At 38.8% G+C, this 25,686-nt stretch overlaps 1 long non-coding RNA gene across 1 annotated transcript in view; it reads left to right on the top strand.

The window, feature by feature from the left end:
• Nucleotides 1-6,146, top strand: part of LOC132640927 (uncharacterized) — a 31,333-nt gene extending 25,187 nt beyond the window's left edge. The window contains exon 3 of the long non-coding RNA XR_009582500.1: nt 5,709-6,146. This is a non-coding gene — a long non-coding RNA (uncharacterized LOC132640927). The remainder of the gene's footprint in view (nt 1-5,708) is intronic.
• The last annotated feature ends 19,540 nt before the right edge of the window (nt 6,147-25,686 follow it).

Genomic DNA, 25,686 nt, shown 5'->3' with positions numbered 1-25,686 from the left:
ATGATGTCAGAGACAGCATGTGAACCTTCTGGTGTGAAATTGGGCTGGATATTATTATCATCTTAGTAAATTAAGAAATGGAATGGATATTTGATATTTTGGTCAACCACTTTATTTTTTCCTTCATCCATAAGAAAGTATTATATATATATATATATATATATATAATATCTTTTTGGGCTCTTGTCCTCTCCACCCCCAATTTCATTTCCTCCACCAAAATAAAACCCCAAAGCTTCGCTCCTCTCATAATATTCATCCTCTAAATCAATCATCAAGACCTGTTTTGGTTGAGCCACAAATAACTCCAGACGATTGAGGTAAGTTGTTAAATCCCGTTTTTGAACTGGTCAGTTATTGGTATTTTCAGCATATCTCCTTGTATACAATTTAGTTTTAAGTGAGCAAAGATGATCTCGAAAGCTATTTCATAGATCTATAACTTTTTTTCAGGCCCCAAAACCTATTTTTGCTTGTATTTACTCAAAAAAGGTGATGAAGTACAAAGAAGGTGTTGCCCAGATTCTGTTTTACAAACCCCCATGCTCTACTGTTAGTATTTTGGGCATATATTTTTGTACGAAATTGATATTACGGTAATTTAAATTTCTATAGAACCCCAAGACATATATCTACAACATTCATTAAGACCACAAAGGCCATTTCTTGATAGGGACTTCGGTCCTTCTTGATATTTGATAGTGTTTGATGTGATGGCATGACGTATGTTTTGGGCGAAATTAACTAACTGAATGACGTTTCATGACTTAGCTTCGAAAGCTTTCTTGACACTTGGTATTTGACGCTTCGAAGGCTTTCTTGGCACTTGGTATTTGAAATATTAGTATCTTGAACTATTTTGTGGTTTGGTGATTCTCTGATTAAGTACTTGGTTGTAAAGCGGATAAGCTTATGTCTTGAACTCACTTCTTGAACTTATATTTGATTCATAGCTCACGATTAAATTAACCAAATGGTGAAATTCTGGGATTTGCTTTGGAAAGCTTGTTGATATCTTGAATTCTTTTAATATATGATATTTATTCTCTTGAAAGGATTGTACCTTCATTTAGTTCTTGTTTGATATTTCATTCTCTTGAAATCATGGTACCTCCGTTAAGTGCTTGATGATGATTTTGATATGCTCATTCCTAAAATTTATTGTTGTACTCCTTACATAGCCTACTTCTCCTTTTGATATGAAATGTTAGTTAAGTTATGTGTCACTAAGCTTTACGCTTAGCGATAGTTTGTTACTATCGTATGTGATGTTCCGAGGAAGACTTAATGATGGCCAATTGAGGTAGGCTATTTGGAAGCTTAGATGAAGATCACATTTGCATGAGCATGTTCATTTTGCGTACTTTTGGGGACTTGTACGTGATCCATGTGACACACTTAGGTATGCATTTTTGAAACTTGTATACATGGGCCTCTTTCCACTATTAAATTATTGTGAATACCTTACCAAATAAATTTCTTCTGAACGTTGAGGTATGAAATTTGCTTTTGATTCGTAAGTGGCATCTTTCCAAAAAGGGGGTTCTACAAGTTTGGTATCAGAGCTTAGGCTTGTGATTCTAGGACTTTTGTTGTATTATTAGTATGCATCATGTACATGTCCATAATGCAATGTGATCTTCTCTTCTATAGGAACTAAGACATGGCCTCCTCTTTAGTAGAGCTAATGAGGATGTTGATCTATGTTGTACTAACTATTATGTTTCTCATCACTTGCATTTTCTAGAGGTGTGATATTTACGAGACTTGATTTTGATGTGCTTGTCGGAAATATTTTGGGTCACCAGGTTGTTAACCGAGTTTTTAAACATTATCCTTTCATGAATCAAATTTTTTTTTTCTCTGTAGACATGATTGCATTGCCTTTTCAAGACTGGTATAAGGTAAATTTCTGGACAAAATTTCTTAAGGGGGAGAGAGTTGTAACACCCCGAATGTTTTAAACTAACACTTGAATTTTCGGTTGACCATATCTTGATTGTAGGGATATATTTTATTTCGCTCTTCTTGAACTTGAATTTGAGGATATTTGGAACTTTTTTGAAGTGTTATGGTGTAGTTATGTAAACTACTCCTATTATTATTATCTTTGAAAATTAAGAAATAGATATTTGATATTTTGGTCAACCACCTTTTTTTTCCTTAATCCTTAAGAAAGTATTATATATAATATCTTTTTGGGCTCTTGTCCTCTCTACCCCCAATTTCGTTTCCTCAACCAAAATAAAACCCCAGAGCTTCGCTCCTCTCATAATATTCATCCTCTAAATCAATCATCAAAACCTGTTTTGGTTGAGCCACAAACAACTCCAGACGATTGAGGTAAGTTGCTAAATCCCGTTTTTGAACTGGCCAGCTGTTGGTATTTTCAGCATATCTCCTTGTATAAAATTTAGTTTTAAGTGAGCAAAGATGATCTCGAAAGCTATTTCATAGATCTATAACTTTTCTTCAGGCCCCAAAACCTATTTTTGCTTGTATTTACTCCAAAAGAGGTGATGCAGTACAGGGAAGGTGCTTCCCAGATTCTGTTTTACAAACCCCCATGTGCTACTGTTAGTATTTTTGGCATATATTATTGTACGAAATTGATATTGCGGTGATTTAAATTTCTATAGAACCCCAAGACATATATCTACAACTCATTAAGACCACAAAACCCATTTCTTGATAGGGACTTCTGTCCTTCTTGATATTTGATTGTGCTTGATGTGATGACATGACGTATGTGTTGGGCGAAATTAATTAACTGAATGACGTTTCATGACTTTGCTTCGAAAGCTTTCTTGACACTTGGTATTTGAAGCTTCGAAGGCTTTCTTGGCACTTGGTATTTAAAATATTAGTATCTTGAACTATTTTGTGGTTTGGTGATTCTCTGATTAAGCACTTGGTTGTAAAGCGGATAAGTGGCATCTTCCCAAAAAGGGGGTGCTGCAAGTTTGGTATCAGAGCTTAGGTTTGTGATTCTAGGACTTTCGTTGTATTGTTCGTATGCATCATGTACATGTCCCTAATGCAATGTGATCTTCTCTTCTATAGGAACTAAGACATGGCCTCCTCTTTAATAGAGCTAATGAGGATGTTGATCTATGTTCTACTGACTATTATGTTTCTAATCACTTGCATTTTCTAGAGGTGTGATATTTACGAGATTTTATTTTGATGTGTTTGTCGGAAATCTTTTGGGTCACCAGGTTGTTAACCGAGTTTATAGCCCGTATTTTGTACGTTCGGATATTTCGAGGTAGTCGTGGTGAGTTAAGGGCAAGACCATTTTCAAAAATTATTTTAATGTACAAGTTGGTTATAAATATTATTTATGAATACTATTAGTATGGAAATATTGAGAAAGGCTAAGGGTAAAAAGGGAAATTCACAAAAGGGTTCATGGTAATATTGAGGGAGACTAAGGGGAAAAATGGGAATTTCACAAAAATTTCAAGAATGTTCTAGCCAAGCTCCTCTTGGCCGTGTGGTGTGGAGTGGTCCCCACTCCAATTCATGACGAATTGGCTCAAGCCAAGGGTGGGGACATGTGGCCAAGTCTTGTGTGGACTATGTATGTATATATATATGAGAGAGAGAGCTTACCAAGCAAGACTTACTCTTCATGAAAATTCAAGAACCTTGAAGGAAAGAAACCCAAAGGCATTCGGCCAAGGGTTGGCCGAACTTGGCCATGGAAAATTTGGTCAAGAAAAATTATTTTCTTCTAGCATTTCAACTAATTGGAAGGTCCTCATTAACATGAAGGAGTTGTTGGAGTAAGCCAAGCATTAATTTGGGTGATTTATAAACCCTAGCCAAGTAAGAAGACAAGTGAAGGAAGGTAAGGTTCAATCTTCTTTTATATATGTTATGGATGGTTTACGTATGTTGTTGTATGTAGAAATGGATGGAATTCATGAAATATGTATGTGTATGGTTGTGGCCGTGTGAGTGGTTGTTTGTGTAGAAATGATGAATTAATTTTATTTAGTATTTGATTGTTGTAGTTGTGGATTCTATGATGAAAATGAAGGTTTAATGACTTGAAGTGAATTTGGAATCATTGTGGGGTTGTTGAAGAGGGTAGTGTAGCATTGGTATGGTTTCTTATATTTAAGAGAATGATATTGCTAATGTGTAAGTTGTAACTATAATTCATGAATTTAGAAGTGAGACATGTGTTTGGAAGATTGTAAGTTAGGTTGTTATGATTGAATTTGAAAGAAGGAAATAGGTTGTTATTGTTCTTGTTGAATTTGGAAGGCGTTGGGTGAAGTGGTATGTTGATTGGGTTGTTTTGAATGCTATGTGAATTGAATTGAATATAAATGAAATGTCGTTGAATTGTACGACAAAGGTTGTTAATGTTAGAATGCGTCTTGAATTGATTGTTGATGTTGTTGTCACGATTGTTGGTATTGTTGTTGATAGTTTGGCCGAGTTGAATTCTCGGATTGTTGATTGATGATTTGGGCCGAGTTAGATTCTCGGGGATGGTGCATTTACAGGGGAGATGCTGCCAAAATTTCGACAGATCATAAGTGAATTTAATTGAAGGATTAAGACAAGTATATGATAATGAGTCTAATGATTGTGTCAATCTTTTTGAATGTAGACTAGCGATAACGAGCTTGGACAATTAAGCGTAGCTAATAGGACGTGGAACAGGTATGTTAAGGCTTGTCCCTTTCTTTCAAAGGCATGATCCCGATGTTATGATTTCATAATTGTTTCCATATCTTGTTTTTCAAAAGTTAGATGTTTATGATTCCAAGGCATGATTCTCTTCCCAATATCTCGTAAATGTTTTTCCAAAGTGTTCATATTCTACCAAAACAGAGGTTTATGATTTTGTAAGATTTTACGATAATAACGATGGATATGTTTTACAATGACTTTGATGATGTCAAGGATGAGAATGTTTCTATATCGACCATGATACGAATGATTTCATGTTTAAAGGTACTTGGTATGATTATTGCTTTGATTTTTCAAAAATAGCTTCTGAAACGTTCGTGGAAGGTTCTGTACTTCAAACGCTCAACTTTCTTATACTAAATCGGATCGACCCGAAACTTGTTTCTGAGTCTTCAGGTGTCGGTTTATGTACGCTGTTATTCGTTGCTAGACTCATCTTATAATAATTGTTCCTTCAAGGTGAGAAAGCGACCATAGTTATTCCATAATGTAATCGGAGGTTACCGACCTTACGTCACTCCGATGGATACATGACTTTCTTTGGGCTCTCATGCATGCTGCTTATATGATATATGTATATAACACATGGACATGATATATGTATATGTATCTGGGGAATATGGGGAAAAGGGACATATGTGGCGCTATAGACGCATTGCCACCTGGTCAGTTGGCGTAACTTATCATCCCGGACGCGGGATGCCCGGACGCGGGACATATGTCGGGGAGCCGACGTTGTTCGGCGCTATGATATGTTCTATTTTCTATATGTATGAACAAGAAATGTTTTCCAAAGGAAAGCTAAGCATGCATGACATCCGCCCTAAGAGGCACTCAGATGTACAGGTTACTCTTTTACCTCATGATATGCTCTATATTTCCATTCTGTTATTATTCATATTTATATCCCTTACTATGTTACTATTCATGCCTTACATACTCAGTACATTGTTCGTACTGACCCCCATTCTTCGGGGGCTGCGTTTCATGCCGCGCAGGTACACCCAGATGAGTAGAAGCTATTATAGAAGATGTTCCAGCGGAGTTGGCAAGCTCCATTTGCTCTGCAGTGTTGCCGGGTCAGAGTACTATGCTATGATGTCTTGTTCGAAGTTAGAGACTTTGCAGACAGAGTCGTGGGTATAGAGTGTCGGTATTGTAAGCGGCTCCACCAGCCGAAGTGTTACTGTGTTTCATGTTACGAGTTTCATGTGATGATAGATCTTATTTGAATTGAGTACAATGAAAGGAAGCTTTACTATGTATTTCATTTCTGTCTGATTTAAGAAGTCCAAGAGATTATGTATGTAATACGAGTCAGCGTTTCGCTCGGCTCCGAATATGGGGTCGGGTGCCCATCACATCCTAGTAAGATCGGGGTGTGACATTATAAACATTATCCTATCATGATTCAAAATCTATTTTTTTTCTCTGTAGACTTGATTGCATTGCCTTTTCAAGACTGGTATAAGGTAAATTTCTGGATGAAATTTCTTAAGGGGGAGAGAGTTGTAACACCCCGAAATTTTTAAACTAACACTTGAATTTTCGGTTGACCATATCTTGATAGTGGGGATATATTTTATTTCGCACTTCTTGAACTTGAATTTGAGGATATTTGGAACTTGTTTGAAGTGTTATGGTGTAGTTATGTAAACTACTCCTATTATTATTATATTAGTAAATTAAGAAATGGATATTTGATATTTTGGTCAACCATCTTTTTTTTCCGTCATCCTTAAAAAAGTAATATATATATATATATATATATATATATATATATATATATATATATATATATATATATATATATAATATCTTTTTGGGCTCTTGTCCTTCCACCCCCAATTTTGTTTCCTCCACCAAAATAAAAACCCAAAGCTTCTCTCCTCTCGTAATATTCATCCGCTAAATCAATCATCAAGACCTGTTTTGGTTGACCCACAAACAACTTCAGACGATTGAGGTAAGTATCTAAATCCCGTTTTTGAACTGATCAGCTGTTGCTATTTTGAGCATATCTCCTTGTATAAAATTTAGTTTTAAGTGAGCAAAGATGATCTCGAAAGCTAATTCATTGATCAATAACTTTTTTTGAGGCCCCAAAACCTATTTTTGCTTGTATTTACTCAGAAAGAGGTGATGAAGTACAGGGAAGGTGCTGCCCAGATTCTGTTTTACAAACCCCCATGTGCTACTGTTAGTATTTTGGGCATATATTTTTGTACGAAATTGATATTGTGGTGATTTAAGTTTCTATAGAACTCCAAGACATATATCTACTACATTCATTAAGACCACAAAGGCCATTTCTTGATAGGGACTTCCGTCCTTCATAATATTTGATAGGGCTTGATGTGATGGCATCACGTATGTGTTGGGCGAAATTAACTAACTGAATGATGTTTCATGGGTTAGCTTTGTAAGATTTCTTGACACTTGGTATTTGAAATATTAGTATCTTGAACTATTTTATGGTGTGGCGATTCTCTGATTAAGTACTTGGTTGCAAAGCGGATAAGTTTATGTCTTGATGTTACACCTCGAAAAATTTCCCGTTGATGCATAGTGAATAGACTAACGAAGAGCACGAAGTATGCGGTATATCGATTGTGAGAGATGACATTTGATGACCCTAATTAAGATTTCAAAGACGTTCGAGGTAGGGGAAGGAAATTTGCCAAGAGAAGGCAAGGCGTACGGTAGGTATCGAAAAGGAATTACGAGTAACGATTGAATGGCGACTTAATGATGCTTTGGAGAAGATTTATAGCGTCCTTTAGATTGTTAATGAGGTGATAAACAAATGCTAAGAAGGTTCCCTAAGGATTGGAGATCAAATGAAGTGACAAGAAAAAGATCAATGAAGAGATGAGTTATACGGTCCGTATACTGTTATACAGACCATTATACGGTCTGCAGCATTTTCACAGTGAAGTCCCTTACTGGTGAGATTATACGGTCACTTATATGGACCGTATAAAGTTATACGGCCCGTAAATGTGCCGTATAATTGTCACAGAGGCGAGTTGTTGAAGAGGTCATTTTACGGTCACTTATATAGACCGTATAAAATTATACGGCCCGTATAATGTGCCGTATAATGAGCATAGAATCTAGTGGAATAGGGGGCAATTTCACGGACACTTATACGGTCCGTATAAGTTTATACGGACCGTATAAGTGTCCGTATAGTTTTCCCGACAGATCAGCTTTCACGCTAGTAAAAAGGGACCAAGTCATTATTTCATTTGATTTTTCATGCAACACTTCAAAAACTTTCTAGAGACCCTATCCACTTTCTTCATCTACAAGAACACAAGAGACATTTATGATCAACTTCATCAAACTAAGAAATCCAAGTGTAAGAAACCCACTAAAGATCATCCAAGCCAAGAAATCTCATTGGAGATAAACTAGGGTTTTGGCTCAAGTGAAGTATTTCCATCCAAAGCTTATTCATACAAAATCTAAGGTAAGTCTTATGGTCTTTTCATGTTATTTAAGGTATTGAGAAGTTGAAACACTTGGATTGTAGAAGGAGATAGAAAATGGGTCACGAATGTGGAAATAGTGTCATTTTTGAGTAATGGCTTGGGTTGAGTAATGATTCTTGATATGTTATGATTATAATCATGTTATAAATGACATTAAGAACATGGGATAAACATTGTATATGAGTGAAGGTAATAGTGTGCTATGACCATGGATATGGATGACTTGAAGTGAATTGAGGAATATAGATAATGTAGTTAAATAAAGACTATTGTTATGATGTTGTGAATGTATTATTGATGTTTGGGAGTTGATGTATGATATGGAGGAAGTCGTATAAATAAAGGAGATGTTGTCCAATTCTCTCTAAGCTTTAGTCATGTATGCTAGCTATCGATTTCTAATGATAGTATAATTGTAATGAAGGTAAAAACGTGAGCATTGAAGGAGAACGTGCAAGTGATAAAATAGTTGAAAATAAAGGTATGTAAGGCTAACCCTTGTTTCATAAGGAATGATTCTTTGGCCAACTATCTATTCTTCTATGAGCCTATGATGTGCTCCAAATGATTCTATCTTCAAAAGCTACTAAGCTCATGATTCTCGATACGTCACGATTGTACTAAAATCCTCACATGACGAGTAATCCTAAAAAGATAGATATAATGAATGACGATAATGGTTATGATGATAATGATGACGATGATAATAGTAATGATGCTAAAGATGCTTACGAGCTATTATATATATGTGTCTATGTATGACTATTATGGAACCTCGAGCTTATATGGCCGGGTAGAATGTATATTTATGTAACGCGCACGTACCTCTGCAGTTGGGTACGGATAACCCTGAAGCCTTGCTAGGGCTAGGTATGTGAACCCTGATCCTTGGTTGGCCAGGTATGTATGATAACCGAGCCTAGCCATGGTCGGGTACGTGAAACACTGAACCTTCGTGGTCGGGTATGCTATGTAAATGCTATGTATATGATATGGATATGTGTACGATATAGATATGAGTATGAATACGAATATGATACGAATACGAATAAGAATATGTATATGAATACGACTATTGATATGGAATGTAAATGAGTACGGATATGAGTACGGATACGAATTCGGACGTATGTACACAATCTCGCATTAGAAATGGAAAGTCCCTATGAGAAGCAAGTATGTTCTTATGATGATGATACTCCTACCTCCCATATTATGTTATTTCCTATGTTGCTTATTGTGCTTCTATAATGATATTGATCATGCTTTGCATAGTCAGTACATTCTTCGTACTGACATCCTTTTGTTTGTGGACGCTGCGTCATGCCCGCAGGTGGCCAGGGAGACAGGCTTGATCCATAGCTATATTTCTCAGGGACTACATAGCGGAGCTCCACTTCATTCGGAGCTATAGCTTTTGGGTATTGATTCTTTTGTGTACATATTAATGGGCATTGCGGGGTCCTGTCCCACCTATATGATATGACATACTCTCCTTAGAGGCTCGTAAACAAGTGTATACAGTTAGATGTGTTTGGCCTTGTCGGTCTATATTTTGATGTCATTTTGTTAGCCTAGTCGGCTTATGTACATTGCTATGGGCATTGTTATTAATGGTAATATGTATATATGTATTGTTGCCCAATGGAAATAGTATGATCGATGGATAGAAAGTATGATTTAATATGTGGCTCACCTAGAGGTAAATGTGAAAGTATGATAAGAGGTGCCCGGGTGGGTTAGCATCGGGTGCCCATCGTGGCCCTCCGGTTGGGTCGTGACAAAAGTGCTATCAAAGTAGTTCTGTCCTAGGGTGTGTCTACGAGCCGTGTCCAGTAGAGTCTTGGTTATGGGTGTGTTGCACGCCCCACTTATAAACAAAAGGCTGCGGGCATTTTAGGAATGATTGACCTTCTTTCTTCATAAGATCGTGCGATAGAGCTGTGACATAAGAACTTCTTTTTCCTTAATGGTGTTATGTATTTCAGAGATGCCTGTAAAGATAAAGGATACGGCAGTCCAAAAGGGCAAGACAGTGGCAGAAAAGTGGGCTGAAAGAGCACCGCCAATAGTTGTAGAGGAAAGTGAGTCCCAGAATGCGGCTCAATCTCAGGCCTCCCAGTCAGTGCCTATTTTTTAGGAGCATGAGGGAGCCTCAGCCCCAGCTCCAGCACCTCCGGCTCCTCCACCGGATGCTTCAGGCCAAGATGTAAAAGAGGCCATTCATTTTCTTACTCAATTGGTTGCTGCCCAGACTCAGCGGCAAAGTACAGTGCAAAGTGATAGGGCTGTTAGTGCAAGGACCCGTGATTTCATTAGCTTGAACCCTCGATAATTCTTTGGATCAAAGCCGGATGAGGACCCTCAGAATTTTATTGATGGAATGTGGAGGACGCTTCGCTTGATACATACTTCGGACACCGAATCGGTGGAGTTAGCGTCCTATAGATTGAGGGATATTGCGGTTCATTGGGATACGGTTTGGATGGTTTCACAGGGAGCCAATGCGCCTCCCCCGGTATGGCAACAATTTGTTGATGCTTTCTTCCGACATTATTTGCCTCCAGAAGTTCGGCGAGCTAGAGCCGATAAGTTCTTGGATTGAGGTAAGGTAGCATGAGTGCTTTAGAGTATAGTCTCCACTTCAATTCTTTGGCTAGGTATGCTTCGGCCATGGTAGTGGATATGGGTGACCGAGTGCACCGATTTGTGAAAGGCCTAGGGCCACATTTGATGGATAGGTGCTTGACAGCGTCCCTTCAAGACAATATGGATATTTCACGCATTCAAGTCCATGCTCAGAATTTAAAAGAAAGCCTACAACAACAAAGGAGTGAGCGTGAGCATTATAGGGGACATAGAAAGAGGGCTAGATCTTCGGGTCCGATGAGTGAATTTAGAGGCGGTCACATAAAGTAATTTTCTAGGCATTCAGGCCATTCTATGACTAGTGCGCCTCTACAGTTTTCAGGCCAGAGACTTGATAGATCTACTCATTCTGGGCCGAGTCAGAGTTTTTCGGGATCTTAGTTCAGAGGTGATTCAGATCAGGCGAGGCCACCCGTACCACTATGTTCCCAGTGTGGGAAGTTAGATTGGGGTCCATGCCTATTAGGTTCAGAGGTTTGCTATTCATGTGGTCAGCCAGGCCATATTATACGTGATTGCCCCTCAGTTGGTGGTAGAGGTAGGACCCAGCCTTCAGGGTCGGTAGCCGGATCTTCATCGTCTTACGCCCTATCGGGCCAGGTTCACATGCGCCGGTCGGTCATGGTAGAGGCAGAGGGAGAGTCCCCAGTTCTAGCGGTCCTTAGCACCGTATTTATGCTTTGGCTGGACGCCAAGATCTTGAGTCTTCTCCTGATGTGGTCACAGGTATATTATCGGTATTTTCTCATGATGTATATGCTTTGATAGATCCGGGCTCCACATTGTCATATGTTACTCCATCTATTGCGGGTCGGTTTAGAGTCAAACTGGAGTCGATCAAACCTTTTGAGGTGTCTACACCCGTTGGTGAATCGGTAATAGCTAGCCGAGTATATAGAAACTACATAGTAGTGATTTGTGACCGTCATACTATGATTGATTTGCATGAGTTAAAAATGGTAGATTTTGATGTTATTATGGGCATGAATTGGTTGGTTTCTTGCTATGCCAATGTTGATTGTAGAATGAAAATGGTTCGTTTCCAATTTCTGGGAGAACAAGTTTTAGAATGGAAAGGGAATACTGCGTCACTAAAAGGTAGGTTTATTTCCTATATAAAGGCAAGGAACATGATCATAAAAGGGTGTATTTATCATCAAGTGCGGGTTCAAGATGTAGAAGCTGAACCGCCGACTCTTCAGTCAGTTCCCGTAGTGAATGAGTTTCCAGATGTATTCCCGGAAGAGCTTCTAGGCCTTCCTCCCGAGTGGGAGATTGATTTTACTATTGATGTGTTTCCAGACACTAAGCCTATATCTATTACTCCTTATAGAATGGCTCCCACAGAATTGAAAGAGTTGAAGGAGCAATTGAAAGACTTGCTCGAGAAAGGCTTTGTTAGGCCTAGTTCATCCCCGTGGGGAGCACCCGTATTGTTTGTCCGAAAGAAAGATGGCTCCTTGAGAATGTGCATTTACTATCGGCAATTGAATAAGGTGACGATTAAGAATAACTATCCTCTTTTGAGGATTGATGACTTGTTCGATCAATTACAAGGTGCCAAATGGTTTTCAAAGATAGATTTGAGGCCCGGGTATCACCAAGTGAGAGATAGGGAGAAAGATATCCCTAAGACAGCCTTCAGAACAAGATATGGCCATTTTTAGTTCCGGGTAATGTCATTTGGGCTAACTAATGCACTGGAAATATTTATGGATTTGATGAACAATGTGTTCAGGCCCTTCCTAGATCTATTTGTGATTGTATTCATCGATGACATCTTGGTGTATTACAGATCTGAGGCAGAACACGCGGATCATTTGCGTACTATCCTTAGAGTTCTTCAGACTCGAGAATTGTTTGCCAAATTTTCTAAGTGTGAGTTTTGGTTGAACTCAGTGACATTTTTGGGGCACATTGTTGCAGCCGATGGTATTCAGGTAGATAGCCAAAAGATTGAGGCCGTGAAGACTTGGCCAAGGCCCGCAACTCCTACGGAGGTTCGTAGCTTTCTGGGCTTAGCAGGTTATTACAAGAGATTTGTAGAAGGCTTTTCTTCTATTTCTGCACCACTCACAAAGCTGGCCCAGAAATCAGCTAAGTTTCAATGGACAGATGCTTGTGAACGTAGTTTCCAAGAGCTGAAAGATAGGTTGACTTCTGCCCCAGTCTTGGCACTTCTATAAGGATTGGAAGGATATGTTGTTTATTGCGATGCTTCAGGCATTGGGATAGGTTGTGTGTTGATGCAACATGGTAAGGTGATTACATATGCTTCAAGGCAATTACAGAAACATGAGAAAAACTATCCAACCCATGATCTGGAGTTGGCTGCAGTAATTCATGCATTAAAAATGTGGAGACATTATTTATACGGTGTCCATGTGGATATTTACACAGATCATAAGAGCCTTCAGTATATCTTCAAGCAGAAAGAGTTGAATTTGCGGCAACGACGATGGTTGGAATTGCTAAAAGATAATGATGTCGATATCCTATATCACCCCGGAAAGGCAAATGTTGTGGCTGATGCTCTTAGCCGTAGATCCATGGGAAGTTTGTGTGATGTACGACCAGGGAAAGGAGAAATGGCTCATGAGCTCCAGCAGTTAGCTAGCCTAGGAGTTCGAGTAGTGGACTCAGGTAGCAGGGGAACTACCATTCAGAATTCAGCAGTCTCGTCACTAATAGTGGAAGTGAAGGAGCGACAATACGAATATCCCATGATAATGCATTACAGAGATACACTCCCTCAGAAGGAGAATTCATCATTTAGGAGTGTAGGAGACGGAGTTCTCTAATGCCGAGGCAGATTATGTGTTCCTGATGTGGCAGGGTTACGCCACCAAATATTGAGAGAAGCTCATTGTTCCCGTTATTCTGTCCACCCCGGAGCAACGAAAATGTACCATGATCTTAAATCTATATATTGGTGGAATGGGATGAAGAAAGATATAGCGGAATTCGTAGCTCAATGTCCCAACTGTCAATAGGTGAAAATCGAGCACCAAAAGTCGGGCAGATTGTTGTAAGCTATAGAAATTCCAACTTGGAAGTGGGAAGTAATTAACATAGACTTCATTACAGGCTTACCCCATTCTCGACGTAAATATGATTCTATATGGGTAATTGTGGATAGACTCACGAAGTCAGCTCATTTCTTGCTAGTCAGAACAACATATGTGGCAGAAGATTATGCAAAGCTTTATGTTAAAGAGATAGTGCGACTCCATGGTGTCCCAACATCTATTATCTCAGATAGAGGAACTCAGTTTACAGCTAAGTTTTAGAAGTCCTTCCAAGAGGGTTTGGGGACTCAGGTGAGCCTTAACACGACATTTCACCCGCAGGCTGATGGACAAGCTGAACGTACCATTCAGACTCTTGAGGATATGTTACGGGTATGTATGATAGATTTTGGAGGTAATTGGGAAGATCACTTACCACTCATTGAATTTGCTTATAATAATAGTTATCATTCTAGCATCCAAATGGCACCGTATGAGGCTTTATATGGGCGAAAGTGTAGATCCCCAATTGGGTGGATCGAGGTAGGAGAGACTAAATTGATAGGGCCAGACCTGGTCCAGCAAGACATAGAGAAAGTTAAGCTCATACAAGATCGGTTATTAGCAGCCTAAAGTCGTCAAAAGTCCTATGTGGATAATCGTCGAAGGGATTTAGAGTTCCAAGTGAAAGATTGGGTATTCTTAAAAGTGTCACCAATGAAGGGTGCAAGGAGATTTGGCAAAAAGGGAAAACTTAGTCCCCGATACATTGGGCCTTATGAGATGTGCGCAAGGTAGGTAAAGTGGCCTATGAATTAGATGTACTTCCTGATTTGGAGTCAGTTCGACCAGTTTTCCATGTCTCGAGGCTTCGTAAATCCATTGGAGATCCTACTAGGATCGTGCCAGTAAATGATGTACAAGTGACAGAAAAGTTAACTTATGAAGAGGTACCCATTGCCATATTAGATAGACAAGTACGGAGGCTTAGAAACAAAGAAGTGGCCTCAGTTAAGGTTTTGTGGAGAAACAATAACCGAGAAGAGATGACATGGGAAGCGAAAGAAAATATGAAGTCCAAATACCTGCATTTATTTCAGCCCCTAGAAGAAAAATCCAAGATGAGACATCAAGATCATAAGGTATGTATATCTTCTTTTTATGCATTTGGGTCGTGTGTGGCAAAATTCTATTGCTACTATCTTGTGGCCCTGTGAGGCATTGTTATTATGGGCTGTTGTAATAGGACGGTAGTGTCACGACCCCACTAGAAGTCGTGACGGGCACCCGATACTACTATACCGAGCACCTCTTATCTCGCATCTTAATCTCACTACTGAGTGGGCCGTATGGACGATACCGTCATTGCTTTACTCAACACCATTATTAATAGAATACTCGTAAACAAGTGTCAATAAACTTTACTAACATATTATACAGCGACAAGGACGAACAAGATTGTGAAACATCTAACTGTACATATCTGTCTACGAGCCTCTAAACAAAATACATATATTCACAAGGAGGGCCGGGTCCTGCCACGCCCAAATATACACTCAAAAGTAGTACCGATAAACCGAAGCTCTGGAACAAATGGAGCGCTCTCAACATACCGCTGGTGGAGCTCCTAGGAATCGAACGGGTCTACCTGCTTACCTGCGTGGCATGAAACGCAGCGTCCACAAGAGGGGACGTCAGTACGAGTAATGTACCTAGTATGTAAGGCATGAATAATAACATACGAGGGATACATAGCATGAATAATGACATAAAGGAAATATGGAGCATATCATGAGATAGAAGAGCAACCTGTACATATGAGTGCCTTTTGGCGGGTACCATGCATGCTTAGTGCTGCGGAACGTGCAGCCCGATCCATATATATATACTATATTGCTGCGGAACGTGCAGCCCGATCCATTTATCCATATATCCCGCGTCCGGGACGATATCATATTATACCAATTGATCAGGTGGCTATGCGTCTATAGCGCCTCACCTTTTCCCTTACCCCATATACTTACACATATATCATGTTCATGTATGATATACATATATCATGTAAGCAGCATGCAGGAGAGCCCAAAGAATATTATGTCTCTATCTGAGTGACGTAAGGTCGGTCACCTCCGAATATATTATGGAAGAATCATCATGGTTTTGTCTCACCTTGAAGAAACAATTATTATAAGATGGGACTAATAACGAATAACAGCGTTAAGAGAACATGGAATAAGATCATAAATCTCATAAGGCGTCGCTTCATATACATATGCACATAGAACAAATTTTCAAGACTCGATGGGTACGTACATAAATCGGCACCTGAAGGCTCAGAAACAAGTTTCGGGTCAATCCGATTTCGTATAAGAAAGTTGTGAGCGTTTGAAGTACAGAGCCTTCTACGAACGTTTCAGAAGCCATTTTTTTGAAAATCAAAGCAACAATCATGTTAGGTACCTTTCGAATATCGTTATGGATCAAATCAAATAGAGCTTTTGGAACCATATGTACGTATCAAAATATATCAAAGACTCAATGGAATAATGAAACGTACTATCATTTGAAAATCAAAACTTTAGTCATATCAATTATCTTTTGAATGCCATTCGGAAACATATCAAACACAACTTCGGACATCATAGATACGCATCAAGACCATATGAAACAACTTATGGAAATCAAGAACGTTAGCCATTCTAGTGGCTCTAAGAATGAGAGTTTCTTTGGAATCATATACATATACTTTGTCTGTTTGTTTCACAAAGACCATGCCAAAAGAAAGAAAGGGTAAGCCTTACATACCTTGCCCGCTTCCTAAGCTAATCCGAATTTAAATCCTTGGCTTCGCAAGATCTACAACAATATTACTATATACCAAACATTAGCTATAGCTACTTAGAAGTCCAATCCTCAATCAACACTTTATTTACAGAAATTTCGGCAGCATTTCCCCTGTAACTACAACTAACCCCGAGAATCCAACTCGGCCAAATTATCAACAACAAATCCGAGAATTCAACTCGGCCAAATTATCAGCAACAATACCAACAATCATTCTAACAATATCAACAATCAATTCAAAGCGCATTCCAATGTTAACAACTTCTTTCTACAAACTTCGACGACGTTTTATTTATGTTCAATTCATAATTGCTTATATATTCAAATACTAATCCAAAACCATTCAAACAATATTCAAGAACACTTCAAACAGTCCGCACGATATTCAAAATAATCTAACCAATATGCCATTCCACCCGAAACCTTCCAAATGCAACAAGAACGATAACAACACATTTCCTTCCTTCAAGTTCATGAACCATACCAACAAATTACACACTAACAACATCATTTTCCATAAATACAAGAAATGATTTTTAACATCACATTAGCTTCTAAACAACTCTCCAACGCTTACAACTTCAACTAGAATCATTAAACTTTCATTCCCATCATAGATTCCATTACAACAACAACCAAAATACTAAGTAAAATTGATTCTTTCTCTTCAACACCACACCATATCTACACGGCCACACACTACATATACACGGCCACATATATCATCCATATTTTCATGAATTTCATCCACTTTTACATACTACAACATACATAATCATCCATAACATATAAGAAAAGGATTAAACCTTACCTTTTTCCCTTAACTTCTCACTTGGCTAGGATTTGTAGATTGCAAGAATAGATGTTTTACTTGCTCCAATGACCACTTCACTTTGCTAGAGACCCTTCAATTGGTTGTTTAGCTAGATGAAAATAATTTTTGATCAATTTTTTTCCAAGGTTCTTGTTTGGTTGGGTATGGCCGAATGGCCTCTTATTTTTCTCCTTCTCCAAGTTTCTTGAAATTTCCAAGTGATAAGATGAAGAATATAACTAGTAAGTTACATATATAATTTACCCATATGGGCTAAGGCCCACCTCATACCACACGGCCACTTGGCCCATTTGCTTCAAGAATTCTAAGTCTCCATAATTCACTTTTAACCCCAAATTTTCCTTAAGATTTCCATAGGCCACCTTGTGAATTTCCCTTTTTACCCCTAGTTTTACTTAATATTTAAACATCAAAAATTCTCATACACAACTTGTGTATTAAACAAGATCAAAATATAGCCTTGTCCTTAACTTCTTGCAATTGTCTTGAATTATCCGAATGTACAAAATGCGGGATATAACAGGTAGTGCCATATTAGAGAGGAAACTCTGGCGAAATTTTTATAGAATCCCCGAGAATTTAACATTCGAGGACGAATGTTCTTAAGGGGGGAAGAATGTTACACCTCGGAAAATTTTCTGTTGATGCACAGTGAATAGACTAACGAAGAGCACGAAGTATGCGGTATATTGATAGTGAGAGATGACATTTGATGACCCTAATTAATATTTCAAAGACGTTCGAGGTAGGGGAAGGAAATTTGCCAAGAGAAGGCAAGGCGTACGATAGGTATCGAAAAGGAATTACGAGTAACGAGTTAATGACGACTTAATGATGCTTTCGAGAAGAGTGATAGCGTCCTTTAGATTGTTAATGAGGTGATAAACAAGTTCTAAGAAGGTTCCCTAAGGATTGGAGATCAAATGAAGTGACAAGAAAAAGATCAGTGAAGAGATGAGTTATACGGTCGATTATACGGTCCGTATAATGTTATACGGACCATTATATGGTCCACAGGATTGTCAGAGTGAAGTCCCTCACTGGTGAGATTATACGGTCACTTATACGGACCGTATAAAGTTATACGGCCCGTATAATGTGCCATATAATTGTCACAGAGGCGAGATGTTGAAGAGATCATTTTACGGTCACTTAAACGACCCGTATAATGTGCCGTATAATGAGCACAGAATCGAGTGGAAAAGGGGGAAATTTCACAGTCACTTATAAGGACCGTATAAGTGTCCGTATAATTTTCCCGACAGATCAGCTTTCACGCTATTAAAAAAGGACCAAGTCATTATTTTATTTCATTTTTCATCCAACACTTCAAGAACTTTCTAGAGACCCTCTCCACTCTTCATCTACAAGAACACAAGAGAAATTTATGATCAACTTCATCAAACTAAGAAAACCAAGTGTAAGAAACCCACTAAAGATCATCTAAGCCAAGAAATCTCATTGGAGATGAACTAGGATTTTGACTCAAGTGAAGTATTTCCATCCAAAGCTTATTCCTACAACATCTAAGGTAAGTTTTATTATATTTCCATGTTATTTAAGGTATTGAGAAGTTGAAACACTTGGATTGTAGAGGGAGACAGAAAATGGGTCACGAATGTGGGAATAGTGTCATTTTTGAGTAATGGCTTGGGTTGAGTAATGATTCTTGATATGTTATGATTATAATCATGTTATAAATGACATTAAGAACATGGGATAAACATTTTATATGAGTGAAGGTAATAGTGTGCTATGACCATGGATATGGATGACTTGATTGAGGAATATGGATAATGTAGTTAAATAAAGATTATTGTTATGATGTTGTGAGTGTATTATTGATGTTTGGGAGTTGATGTATGATAGGGAGGAAGTCGTATAAATAAAAGAGATGCTGTCCAATTCTCTCTAAGCTTTAGTCATGTATGCTAGCTATCAATTTCTAATGATAGTATAACTGTAATGAAGGTAGAAACGTGAGCATTTGTCACACCCTAATCTCCCTAGGGTTTGATGGGCACCCGACCCTTACTTAGGGCCGAGCGAACCCTCTGACCTTTAACACACACATAATCTTTTTGGACTTTTAAATCAAACCAGGATGAAATACATAGTACAGCTTTCAGGAATATTCTCTTTCGTTATTTTCAAATCAAACAAAATCTGTAATCATATGAAATTTATCACATAACACGGAATGACACATCGGCTGATGGAGCCGCTTACAAAACTGACATTCTATACCCACGACTCTGTCTGCAAAGTCTCTAACATTAATCAGAAATCATAGCACATATACTCTGACTCGGCAGCACTCCAGGAGCAAGTGGAGCTTGCCAACGCCGCTGGAAAATCTTCTATATTGGCTTATACTCATCTGGGTGTACCTGCGCGGCATGAAACGCAGCCCCCGAAGAAAGGGGGTCAGTACGGAAAATGTACTGAGCATGTAAGGTAAGAATCACAGTAAAAGAGAATCATAGCTGAAACAGAGGTTTACCAGAATCAAGTATGAACTTTTAAACATCAAAGCACTTGCCTTTTCAAATGAAAAATCATGTATACCATCATCGTATATCATATGTCATATAACGTGCCCCGGCCCTCTAGTGAGGGACGCAGTGAGTAAATTCATGTATGTCATTACCATATATCATATATGCATATAACGTGCCCCGGCCCTCCATTGAGGGACGCGGTAAGTAGAATCATATATGTCCATGTCATGTATCATGTATGCATGTAACGTGCCCCGACCCTCTATTGCGGGACGCGGTGAATAAAGTCATCATATGCCATCCTGGCCACCACCCCGTCATCATATCATCATGTCATCATATCATATGTAACATGCCCCGGCCCGCAAGTGAGAGGGACGCGGTGAACAATGCAGAGAAGTACGCACGAGAACATACCCTGGCCCGGGACGCAGTGAAGGACATACTGAGACTTGCACGAACAGAGTAGTGCGAAACCATATGCACATAAATCAAGACTCGATAGAGACGTACTCTTACCGACATTTGAAGGATCATAACCACGTTTCAAGTCAATCCAGTTTAGTATGGGAAAGTTACGGACATTTTTACTACAGAAGTTTTACGAACGTTTCAAAGCAAATCCAAGATCTTTTACGAAAGTTAGGGACATTAAAACTTACAGAACTCATTTAGAAACAGAATTCTTTATGCTCATCTCGTTATTCAATCATATAATAAGCTCAACTATATCGAGCGTACTCATATCAAAAGTGAATAAGAATCATAGACAAACTCGGAAACATATCAAACGGAGCTTCGGAATCATGGATACATATCAAAACCATATGAAGTAGCTTATTCATTTATTAATCATACAATAGACTCAACCATATGAAACATGCTCATGACAAAAGAGAATAAGCATCATAACCAAGCTCAGAATCAAAGAGTAGAGTTACCCCAAGGTGCGTGTCATGTCATACCTTACTGAGCTCTAGGACATGCCAAAAGAAAGAAAGGGTAAGCCTTACATACATGCTCCACGTCCTATTAGCTACGCTTAATTGTCCAAGCTCGCTAGTCTACATTCAAGAGAGTCGATAAAATCATTAGACTCATCGTCATATACTTATCTTAGTCTTTCAAATGAATTCATTTATATTGCACCGAAATTTCGGCAGCACTTCCCCTGTAAATACAACAACCCCGAGAATTCAACTCGGCCAAAAATACAACAACAAATCCGAGAATTTAACTCGGCCAAAATATCAACAACAATACCAACAATTATTCTAACCACATCCACAATCGATTCAAAACGCATACTAACATTAGCAACTTCTTTCTACAAACTTCAACGGCGTTTCACTTATATTCAATTCGTATTTGCTCACACATTCAAGTACTAATCCGAAGCCATTCAAACAATATTCAAGAACGCTTCAAACAATCCACACAATATTCACAATAATCCAACCAATATGCCATTCCATCCGAAACCTTCCAAATTCAACAAGAACAATAATAACACATTCCTTCCTTTCAAATTCATGAACTACACCAACAATTCACACACTAACAACATTATTTTTCCATATATCCAAGAAATGGTTTTTGACATCACATTAGCTTTTAAACAACTTTCCAACACTTACAACTTCAACTAGAATCATCAAACTTTCATTTCCGTCATAGGTTCCATTACAACAACAACCAAAATACTTAAGACAAATTGATTCATTCTCTTCCATGCTTTACAATAACCACACGGCCACAACACATATATCCATATTTTCATGAATTTCATCCATTTCTACATGATACAACATACACAACCATCCATAACATATAAAAGAAGATTAATTCTTACCTTTTTTCTTTAACTTCTCACTTGACTAGAATTTGTAGCTTGCAAGAATGGATGCTTCATGTTACACCCCGAAAATTTTCCCGTTAAGCGTACAGTGAATAGGCTAACAAGGTTATAGTGTATATGATGTTGTGGAGACGAGTGATAACGTTCATTTGATTGGTATCGAGGTGTTGAACAACTGTTAAGAAGGTCCCGTAAGGATCAGAGATAAAACGAAGTGACAAAATAGGACTCAGTGAACTGGCGAATTATACGGTAGGTTATACGGACCGTATAATCGTTTTACGGCCGTATAATGAACCGTTAAAGTGTCACAGAAAGAATTTGAAGAAAAGTGGGTTTTACGGTAGATTATACGGACCGTATAATGGTTTTACGGCCGTATAATGAACCGTTAAAGTGTCACAGAAAGAAGTTGAGGAAAAGTGAGTTTTACGGTAGATTATACGGCCCGTCAAATGAACCGTCAAGTTGACACAGAAAGGGGTGATCACTGAGTCAGTTTTACGGTCAATTATACGGACCGTATAAATTTATACGGACCGTATAATGGCATCGGGACTGGTTTTGTATTTATAAAAATATGATCCAAGTTTTATTTCCTCATTTCCTCTTCTCTCTACACGACCCAATCTCTCTCTCTAGAAACTTTCAAACACTCCAAACCAAGAATTCAAGTGAAAATCAAGATCAATAACACCCAAATTCATGAAATCAAGAGTGTGAGACTCCTCATAGTTCATCTAAGTCAAGGAAATCCAAAGAAGGTGGAACTAGGGTTTTGTCTGAGTGGAGTATTTCAACTCAAGACTTGTTCAACCATCATCCAAGGTAAGTTTCATGATCATTTCATGTTGTTTAAGGTATTGGGAGGCTTAGATACTTGAAATGTAGAAGAACATAAAAAGTGGGTCATTACTGAGTGAATAGTGACATAATTGAATGATAGTGGAATTTAATCATGAAAGTTGAAGAGTTGAGATTATGAATACGTTATAATGATGTTTATATCATGAAACAAGTATTAAACGCGTGAAAACACAAAGATGAGTTATAAGGAGAAATATGGGAAAATTGGAGGAAAATGGTGGATTTTGCCAAACGCACGTAAATGACGATTGTCGATCATGATATTGCGAATAATATTATAAATATCGGGAGTTGATATAGAACATGGGAGAAGTATCATAAACAAAGGGAGTGCTGCCCAATTTTTCCTAGAATTAACGATGCGTTCTTGTAGGTGATTAACTAATGTTAGTCCAATTCTCTCGTGAAGGTAACGACGTGACCTTGAAGGAAGACAAGTGATCGATAACGTAGCTAAGCGACAAGGTATGTGAGGCTAGTCCTTCTTTCTAATGGCATGAATCTTTTAGCTTGAATCCCTATTCCTTCCATGAGTTCTTACATTCTAAGAAGTTAAAAGCTTATGCCTATGAATGTCTATATGAGATAAGTTATACGATATGATGACACTAGAATGATGATGATGTTATTCCTTGCCTACACTCACCTTATGTACTAGTCCTTTCAAGGTGAGGCAGAACGTCCATGATGGTTCCATAATGTAATCGGGGGATCACGACCTTACGTCACCCCGATAGAGTAAAGTTGATCATGAGTCTTATATACGCATTATGACAAGATAAGTATTTTATGGTAAGCATATTACTATGAGCATTTACATTGAGCATGTCATGAGCATTTCACACCGGGCCTAGTTGACCGGGCAGACACCGCTTCGGCGGGCGGCGATACGGATACACCACGACCTACGGGCGTGGGCAGACACCACTAGTGGGCGGCATGAGATGGTACCCCGGACGCGGGAGGCCTGGACGCGGGCTAATATTATTTTTTATCACACCGTTCCGACATGGACGGGCAGCTTGCTTATGATGCATACATGTTATGATGATGAGTATGAGTACGACAACATGCATTACTTCATTTATGATTATCAGTCAGATTCAGATGTCTCATGTCGATGTTATTCCCATACTATTGATGTCTCATTTCATTATGTATGCCTCTCATACTCGGTACAATATTCGTACTGACGTCCTTTCTTCGGACGCTGTGTTCATGCCCACAGGTAGACAGGGAGGAGAGCTTGGCCTAGGTCCTCAGTAGGTGCCAGTTGATAGATAGCACTCCATTGTTCGGAGGTGCTTATGACTATTCTTTTGATGTACATTCACACATGCATATTTTGGGCATGACGGAGTCTTGTTCCGTCCATGTATTCATTATGTTAGTAGAGGCTCGTAGATACGCAGTGTGGTTAGATGGTCTCACAAGATGTTTTCATATGTATGTATACTATTTTGATGGCCGAGAGGCAAATATATATAAAGTATTTATATTTTGATTAACTATGATTTTCCTACAATTAGTATGTAAAATTGATAAAAGAGTATTAAATGAGCGAGACAAGCAGTATAGTAAGCGGTGCTCGGTAATTGCTCCGGGTACCCGTCGCGGCCCCTAGCTGGGTCGTGACAGAAGTGGTATCAGAGCAGTTCGCCCTAGGAAGTGTCTACGAGCCGTGTCTAGTAGAGTCTTGTTTATGGTGTGTTGCGCGCCACACTAATAAACAAGAGGCTACAGGGCATTTAAGAAAATGACCATTTTTCTTCTCATGAGATCGTGCGATAGAGCCATGTCTAGGGTTATATTCTTCCTAAAAGTGTGTTATGGTTTCAGAAAAATGCCGCCGAAAGGAAAAGCTACAGCTGCCCAGAAAGGCAAAGCTACGACAAAGAGGCAGGCGGAAGGAGAGCCTCCGGCAAATGTAGAGGAAAGTGAATCGCAAAGTGAGGCCGCCCCTAATGTAGAAGAGCAGGGAGGAGCCTCAGCTCCGATTCCTCCACCGGGTGCTTCGGGTCAACAAGTGTCCGAGGCCATACATTTATTGACGCAGTTGGTTGCCGCTCAGGCACAACGACAGAATGCGGGTCCAAGTGATCGTTCAGCTAGTACAAGAGCCCGTGATTTCCTTACTCTAAATCCTCTAGAATTTTTCGGGTCGAAGCCGGATGAGGACCCACAAGGTTTTATCGATGAAATGCTGAGGACGTTAACACTTATGCATGCTTCTGAGACTGAATCTGTAGAGTTGGCCTCATATAGACTTCGCGACGTGGCGGTACTATGGTATAACAATTGGGTGATAACAAGAGGGGAGAATGCACCACCTCCCGTGTGGCAAGAGTTTGTAGATGCCTTTATTCGTCACTACTTGCCACCTGAAGTCCGCCGAGCTCGAGCGGACAGGTTCTTGAATTTGAAACAAGGAAGCATGAGTGCCCGAGAGTATAGTATGCAATTTTACTCATTGGCCCGGTATGCTCCGACTATGGTGGCTGACATGGGAGACCGAGTCTATAGATTTGTGAGTGGTTTAGGACCACACTTGTTCAGAGATTGCCTGACAGCCTCTTTGCAAGACGAGATGGATATTTCCCGGATACAGGCCCATGCTCAGAACCTCGAGGAATGACAACGGGCTTTTCACGATTTTGGTTAAAACCAAAACCAAACCGAAAATTTAACCAAACTGAATAAAAAAACCGACATTTGGTTTGGTTTAGTTTGATTTGGTTTTAAATTTTAAAAACCGATAATATTTGGTTTGGTTATGGTTATATTAAAAAATAACCGAATAAATAACCGAACCAAACCGATAAATTATATACATAAATAATTATTTATATGTATAATATTAGTTTTTCATAAATAATTATAAATATTTTATACCTTTTAATCATTAATTTGATTTTTG

Source organism: Lycium barbarum, chromosome 5, assembly GCF_019175385.1.
Source record: "Lycium barbarum isolate Lr01 chromosome 5, ASM1917538v2, whole genome shotgun sequence".
Lineage (NCBI taxonomy): Eukaryota > Viridiplantae > Streptophyta > Magnoliopsida > Solanales > Solanaceae > Lycium > Lycium barbarum.
The sequence above is the reverse complement of the archived record's forward strand: the minus strand, read 5'-3'. Positions and strand labels throughout refer to the sequence as shown.